Here is an 8,514-nt window from a genome sequence, read left to right as displayed (position 1 = left end):
GAATAGCAGCTAATCAGAGAGGGTTTGTTTGATTTCTGTTATATATCCTTACAGCTTTGGTGAGTCGAAGTTAATATAATTAAGTGTTTCATGCTGAGTTGTATAATAAGTTAAATATCTTGAAGAAAATGGTGAGATATTTGACTCAGTGGGAAGGTTGCACCCACCGCCAAGTCTTGAGCTACTTTTTTACGAACGAATACTGGGTTTGACCGTCGAATAATAACGCCCCCTTAGCTCAAAGAGTGAGAATGTTAGGTGCGACGGGAATACGAACCCGCGACCCTTACACTACGAGTCGAATGCATTAACCTTCCTGTCCATTCCGGGCGCTGTTTAGTATTAAAATGCATTATAAATGCAAGAAATATCGTATTTGTATCTCACAACAACTGGTACGTGTATTAACGTTTTAAAACGTTATTCTGTACTTATCAATAAAAGTGTTAATACCCATACCAGCCGTTCTGAGATACATTTTTATTTTAAGTGGATTTCTCGTCATGAATAAATATCGTATTTATTGAATTAAAAGTTTAAATATGTTAAATCAAGATTATTGTTGGGTTTAAAGAATCATACACATTAAAATTATTGTTAACTTATTGCTTCCCTTCGCGTCAAAATCTAGAGTTCCAAAATATGCTTGGTGGACAGCATTCATTTCAATCTCTCTCATTGCTTTGTGGTACATGTTATTTTCAATTTATTTATAATTAAAGTATGTGGACCACAGGAATTAATCATTTGATGATATTGGGGTGGGAGAGTATCTGACCTCAATATCCAATTACCTTTTTAACTCAACAGTGGGATTCTGTGTTCATTTTTTGCGCTCCAATTATGATTTCTGTACTCACACTGCTGTTAGAAATATTTGTGAGGTACTATATTCATGTATCAGCCTTCTTACGACACACCATGTTGATAGATTTAATTTCAAGCAAGGTATTAATTTGAGATCTCCACCTTTATATGACGTATTATTTTGGTTCATGTGAAGTACTACGTTCCATGGGTCGAAACATTATAACTGAATACACTTGTCTAAAGAATCCATACAATTATTTGTTGGTTAAGCATGAAACACATTTATAGTTATATCTGTAACCTATTATCCATAGCTTATTTAATAATAATATGTATTTTAATGGTCTTGAAACACGTGATTCTTATTTATTTACTTTTTGTAATGATCGTGCAGCGTTCTTTGTTATTTCTACAACTGGAAAGAAAAAACTCGGGAATGTTTTGAAAAACCGTGTTTTACAGCCAGGTGATGAAAAGATAACTACTAATGAATTGGATATATTGGAGGCTATGCCACTGATCCATGAATGTGGGAAGAAAGTCCCTACAAAGAACGTTAAGAAGACAAAAACTAATATACAAAGAAAGAAAAAAGTGACCAAACGAACAACCCTGGAGACGATATATGAAAACGACCTTAAAGAAAGGAATATATTGGTTCGAAATTCAATTAAGTTCTTATTCATCTTACGTTCTAATTAATATTTGGTACAAGTAAATTCACATTTTTTACAGTTAAAAACATTCCATTTTAATGTATGTATACTACGTCAAACTACGTGTACAATATCAAACAGATGTTGCATGTTTAAAATCAATGTTGTTAATACCTTGAATTATTCACAACTACTGAGAAAAATGCGTTCAAAGAATCTTTAATGTTCAGAGTCGTTTGAATACATGAACCACAAGAATGAAAGGATCAGTGCAAAATGAAACACCAGTTTTTTACAAATCAGATTATTATTAAAATTTTTAATTCAAAACCCTTTTTACCACTGAAGTTCTTTTGCCACATTTAGTCCAATTCAGACATTAAACCTCAGAACGTGTGAAACCATTTTCAAAGGAATATGGCCAAAGAATATCTTCGCTTGAAGATTAGCCGAAAAGCTTTTTGCTTCACCATCTCAATCATTTAATTTCCATGTTATAAATATATTTTACGATGCATAAAGAAAAAAGTATTTTCCGTTTTTACAGTCAAGCTTCACTTAAAATTGAAGATAACGTAGACCTGAAACAAAATTTTCGCACACCAGTATCCAAAGATCGACCTAAAGTGGGGTGTATAAGTAAAATATTGTGTTTCTTTACGTTTACAAATTTTAAGTGAAAACATTGCGTTCCTGAAGTTGATCCGTCAGAGAGTATCTTGTGTATGTTTAACCTCGTTAACAGTTAAACCTTGTAACATAAAAGCCAGTAATTCCATAACAGTGTTTGTGTGTTTTTTCGTATAGCAAAGCCACAAAGGGCTATCTGCTCAGCCCACCGAGGGGAATCGAACCCCTGATTTTAGCGTTATAAGTCCGGAGATATACCGCTGTGCTAGCGGGGGGCAATTCCATAACACTAACTAACAGATGCACATTAGCTTAGACACAAATATCGCAAACATATGGTTAAATTGATAAAATATTTGTTGTCAAATTTTTTAGCGGCAGTAAAAGTATATTTCAAATACTTTCCAAACAATAAATAACACATAATTTTTTTTTCTTTGTGTGTACATCTAGCTTGGTTGTTTGTAAAAGTAAGACATTAATATAAAATTCTAAAGTTATAAATGATACTATTGTGATCATATTCATAATCTTACGTATACATAAGCAATATAAATTATTTTTAATCAACACACATGGTGGGTGAAATATCAAAGGAAAACTTAATGGCTGTAATACATTTAAAAGCGAGATGGGTGATTTCGATTTAGGTGGTCTTGCTGTAAAATTAATATAGTGCAATCAATGAAAATAAGGCCTAAAATCAAAAACTTTGAAATAATCAGTAATATCACGTTTGTAATGATCATCACTATATTAACATTTGTATATTCATGCGTCTCACAATTGTACGTCAGTCAACACTACTTCGCTGCTGTCTTTCCTTCGTATTCTCTCGCTACTCTTCACTACTTCATTGAGAGGAGTGTATTAAGTAATTGGTTCTTCTCCTGTGGGCTTCTATTGTACAAACTAATATAAGAGTGGAACTACGTTCAATTTCGTGGACTACTTCAGAACCTGAAGCAAGCAGTATACTAACGTAAATATAAATTAATTGACCTGAAATAGCCATAGACAATTATTTCTCTCTGCATTGTACGCTTTATATGTAGCTTTGTTTTCTGTTTCTAAGTGAAATAACATTGTTACTATGGGCACAGAGTTTACTTATCTGAGTGATGTCGTGAACTGATGTAACATTGTCAAGTGAAAAAACTTTCTATAAGAATAGTGATATTAAATTTAATTGTTTTCTCCTGAACTGGGAAATTATAACATGTTTGTATTATGCGGTACCAAATTAAGTAAATTAACCGTAATAAACAACAAAGAAAACTTTCTTAAGATTCAGAGTGAAATTTAGGTACAATCAAACATAATATATACAAAGTTTGTCTTTGCAACTTCTTTCTTGAACCAGTCTTAGTAGGTAATGTATGATATTAATCAAAATAAGACCGATAATAAGCATATTATAATACACTAGTATTTGCGATGAAGAACCCGTATAGTTACGGATACGTTTATTTTTCGCATTTCATGAGCCATAATCTTATTTTTTATTTGTGTGTGTGGGGTAATTCTCCCAGTGTTCCAAGGCCTTAAATATACACCACATGTTATATTATATACGTAAATTCATATAAATACACACACAGTGGTACGTCGGTCCTCGAACGACTCCCTTCTCGAAGAATTCAGTTTTCCAACATATTATTTGAAAAAAAAAAATGTCTCGGTTGTCGAACATAAACTCGGTTCTCGAACCAAGCTTGGCGTGGGCCGAAAATGGTCGAAGGGTCGTTCGGGTCATCAGACGGGTTATTTCGGGGGTTCGGGCTAAAATCTGCTGTGAACGTTATCGTTTTTACTTCTTTCGAAATATTCTGATTAAATAAGCCATCATGGGGTCAAAGAAGTATAATAAAAGTAGCAAACCAAAAAGAAAAGTTGTTAGAGCCACAATAGAGGTGAAAAAAAAATCTCACAGCGAAGTATGAGAGTGGTGTTCACGTGTTTAACCTTGCTACACAGTTTGGTATGGTGAAGTCTACAGTCTGCACCATACTGAAAAATAAAGAGTTCATCAAAGGAGCTGATGTTGCAAAAGTAGTGACAGTGCTTACGAAACAAAGATCACAAACAGTGGAAGAGGTAGAAAAACTGTTATTGATTTGGGTAAACGAAAAACAGTTATCTGGTGATAGCATTTCTGAGACCATCATTTGTGAGAAAGCAAAGCAGTTGCATGCTGACCTCCTGAAAAACACCCCTGGAACGAGTACTGATACAAGCGATGCCTTTAAGGCTAGTGGGGGATGGTTTGAAAAAGTTAGGAAGAGAAGTGGCATACACAGTGTGGTGAGACATGGGGAGGGTGCCAGGCAGAAACAAACCTTATTATACAAGTTTTTAGTGAGAAATAGGTCAAGTGAGTCTCAAGCAGTTTGTAGCGGTGCAAAGCGACAGAAAAGAGAAAGAACTCCAGAAGTAGAGTTACCTGACGTTTTTATGGAAGGTGACACTCCTTCCAAACAATAATAACTCTCTTACTCACCACCTTTCACTTATGCCATCAGCTCAAAACTAACTGCTCAAGTTTCGAGTCATTGCTGAAACGTTTGCTTCCGGGAAATTTTTACTGAAAGAGAACGTATTTTTTTAAAAAACACGTGGAGCTTTGGTTCCGAAGCACAATAATAGATTTATCCATGGATGGTGGATCCGGAGGAGACAGGTGCCCCTCTTTTCTTTGCAAAGTAGTAAAGTTTTCTTTTCCAAAGGCAAAAACTATAGCATAATAAGTATAGCGAAGTTTGTAACAACAGTGTGTAGAGTCTTAAAATACAAGTTGGGTTGAATTTACTAAGGTTTTTACCGGCTCGATTATTTTTTATTGGGATAATTGATAAATTGGACATCAGTTTGTATTTATTGAAAATGGTGAAGCTGGTGGGTTTTAAATTATCGAAATATAGACTTGTTTGTTTATAAGTTTTCTTCTGTCGAAAGACTTGGGGTGACTATTTTCCCACAAGTAGCTGAAGAGAGTAAAAGGCATTTGAAACTGAGATACTGTGTGTTCAAGCACTCAACTCCTGCCCCTTAGCTGATTCTTCATAGTTGCTGACTAGTTTGATATCTGCGTTTGGATCATGTCTGATAGATAGAATATCCTCAATGTTTTTGGGAGCTGTTATAACTTGATGGTAATGCAAAATCTGGTAATGAGTAACATTTTAGTTTTTTTAAGTTTGATTTTAAGGTTTTGGTTTTAATTTGTGTATGTATGTGTATATATATATATAGTCACTGTCAAGCTTTTAAGAGTTTCATCTATTTCAAGGGCTTAACATGTCCTTGTGATTAGATGCTCCTCTCGCAATCTGGGGAGGGGTCACAGGTCGGAATTCCATCACAGAAAATGCTGTCCTTTTCGCCGTAGGCTATCGTTTATAATTCGGGACAACTAACGCAGGTATCTCAGGTATAGTTTTGTTTATAATTTAAGAAAAAAATTTGATAAAAAAATTTAGTAATTATATTATTCAAAACTTCGCCTCTGTTTGGTTTGCCGACTTGATCACAAAGATGAACACTGATAATTAGTTAAGTGAGGATATCACTAGGGGTTCAGATGGGTGTGACTGTTTTTACACGCAATTATCCGTTTTTCGAAACGCGCGAAGGACAAACAATCTAGATGTGAACTAAACATACTACCTCAGGGTATTCAAACATACACGGTACACGACTACTTCTTATATACCTGATGCTAATGTAATAGGCGGTTTTTATTGTTTCAGACTGAACATACACTAGACAGGAGTAGCCTGAGTTCAGTCTGTTACCACACTTACAGAGTCTAATGGGTTATTGTTGTGTTAGAAGAAGTAGGCTAATAAATAACGAAACAAACGGCATTCTTGGCCTTAATGTGACCAAAGTTGATAAGTGTAACCTGTAAGAAAACTATGTTTTCCTTTGTAAATGTGAACAGGGGCTTTGAAGCAATAGAATTGATATGTGTAATAGACGTTGCCATGGTGGCTATTCGTTACACATTGTATTTTCATATTATCGTATGATTATAGATGTGATAACTGTTTTGGAATTACACGTAACAGTGGCTTACCTTTTCTTCTCAACTTCTTATATCTTGAAGAATCTACATTATCTATGTCAAGGTCTCTTCGTGTGGTTGGATAGTAACAGTAACATCGTCTTGAAGTTAACGAGTCCATTAAAGCTACGTGTGGTTAATTGGGCTTTAATTTCAAATTATGTTTTTAATTGGTTACTTGATATTTTGCGGTAATGTTGGAAATATTTATATCTTAAATAACTCGAAACAGCTTTCTCTCTTTTGGACCAGTTTAATAATGTGATGTTCCCTCATTACACATACTATTTCGAAAGCAGTATCACGTTTCGACAGTTCGAACCTTGGTCATCTGTGTCATCAGACTACAATTTTTTTTAGCGTACAATTATTGTTTCTCATCCCTGAGTTCAAGATTAGTGAAAGTGGTTGAATAAATGCAAACATTTTACTGTTTCGCAACACAGAAACAATCGATATCCAGAAACTTTTTGAAATATTGGATGCATCCCTCAATGATCTTTAAATCTCCCCCGCGAAAGATTTAAGCACTTAACTCAGTTGGTGAGACACTCGCTTTGCTCGAAAGAACTGAAATATATAGTTTTAAAACTTTATTACCATGTTAAAAATTGTTTCCCAAGTAATAGTTATTTCATGCCCTTGAGACAAGGGCTTGAGGACTAGTACCTTTTGTAAGAGGGAGAAAGAATGTAGTAACTTGATTTGTTAAGATGTGTATTAACAGCAGTAATTAATGGGTCACTAGATAACTAGAGAAGACAAACCTAATAAATAATGTGTTAATCTTATGAATGGGACAGTGACTTGTTATAAAAACATAATGGTTCCTTGAGAAACACGTGTTGAGTCATTTTGAAAGATGTCCTAATTATGTGATTTAGAATCATACTAATTGAAAACATATTTTGTTTCTTTTACATGAAGGCCCTTGTGGACTGTACAATACTAGAAAACGGATTTCAATTCCAATGGTGAGTAGAACACAAAGAGCCCTTTTGTGTAGCTTTGTGTTTAATTGCAAACAAACAAATCTTACTTGAGGACGGATATTATTTTCATGAATTAAGGTATTTCTTTCTGTTATTTTTATGCAATATTTCCATCTCGCTGTCTTCAAAGCAGGTCATCTCAGACATTGTTTAAAATGAATGACTTTGATTCTTGTTCTATGGTAAACTAATAAAAGCAAACACGAACAACAGTAATCTATTACAATATTTTTCTCTACAAATAGAAAATAACAATCGAGTAACCAAACGATCAGGAAAATTTCTAAATATGAAGAGAAGGAGTATTCATAATAATCAAAAGTCAGAGAAATTTCCAAACATGGAGGTGTATGGTAACAACCAAAGAGATTTCCAGAAATGGAGGGAGGAATTATTCAATAATAACTAGAGAAGCGCAGACATTTCCAAACATAGAGGTACGGGGTATTCAGTAATGACAAAACAGCCAGGGTATTTTCAAGTATAGAAAAAGAATTATTCAGTTATAACATAACAGACAAGGACATTTCCAAACATGGAGGAAGAGATTATTTAAGAAATAATTTCTTGATTTACTAAAAATAAAGCAAATGTGAATTAATTCTGAAAACATAAAGATTCATTATGAATGAGACGATAACTCACAATAAAAAAATATGTTGTCTTGCTATGAAAGAAAAGAAGACTTTTCGGAAGACTCATTAAGAGAGACAATGCCTTATTACAAAACTCATGTTAAAGTATTGTAAGAGATGTGTTAATTGTTATCGTCCAACAGCGATATCATGCTCAAGAAGTTCTGATGAACAAAACAATTTACTGAAATTTGACAAAAATGCAAAGAAAATTTGAAAACAAGCATGTGTTTGTTTGGAATTAAGCACAAAATTATACAACGAACTATCTGTGTTTTGCCCACCACGGGTGTCGGAACCACATGCTAGTGGTGTGAGTCCACAGGCAAACCATTGTACCGTTGGGGGGTCGCAACAAGCAAGTAAACAAAATTATTAATTCAAAATAGGCTTCTTCTTAAATTTCTGGTCCTTTGCATTGATATGATTAACTATTGTCAGATGTAAAAGATTACGGACTCTTGTTGATTCTGTTGTTGTTATTGTTTTAAATTAAGCATAAAGCTACACAATGAGCTATATGTGCTCTGCCCACTACTGGTATCGAAACTCGGTTTTTAGCGTTTTTAGTCCGCATACATATAGCTGAGCCACTGATGGGGGGTGTTGATTCTACAATCTTCATGAATACCTTGTATTCTGCGTTTAGTTGTGGGAATGCTTTGACGCTTTGAGTCAATCTGATGTTGAAATTACCCAAAGACATTATCCTTCCATCTGAATGG

This window comes from Tachypleus tridentatus, chromosome 3 (assembly GCF_004210375.1).
Source record: "Tachypleus tridentatus isolate NWPU-2018 chromosome 3, ASM421037v1, whole genome shotgun sequence".
Lineage (NCBI taxonomy): Eukaryota > Metazoa > Arthropoda > Merostomata > Xiphosura > Limulidae > Tachypleus > Tachypleus tridentatus.
The sequence above is the reverse complement of the archived record's forward strand: the minus strand, read 5'-3'. Positions refer to the sequence as shown.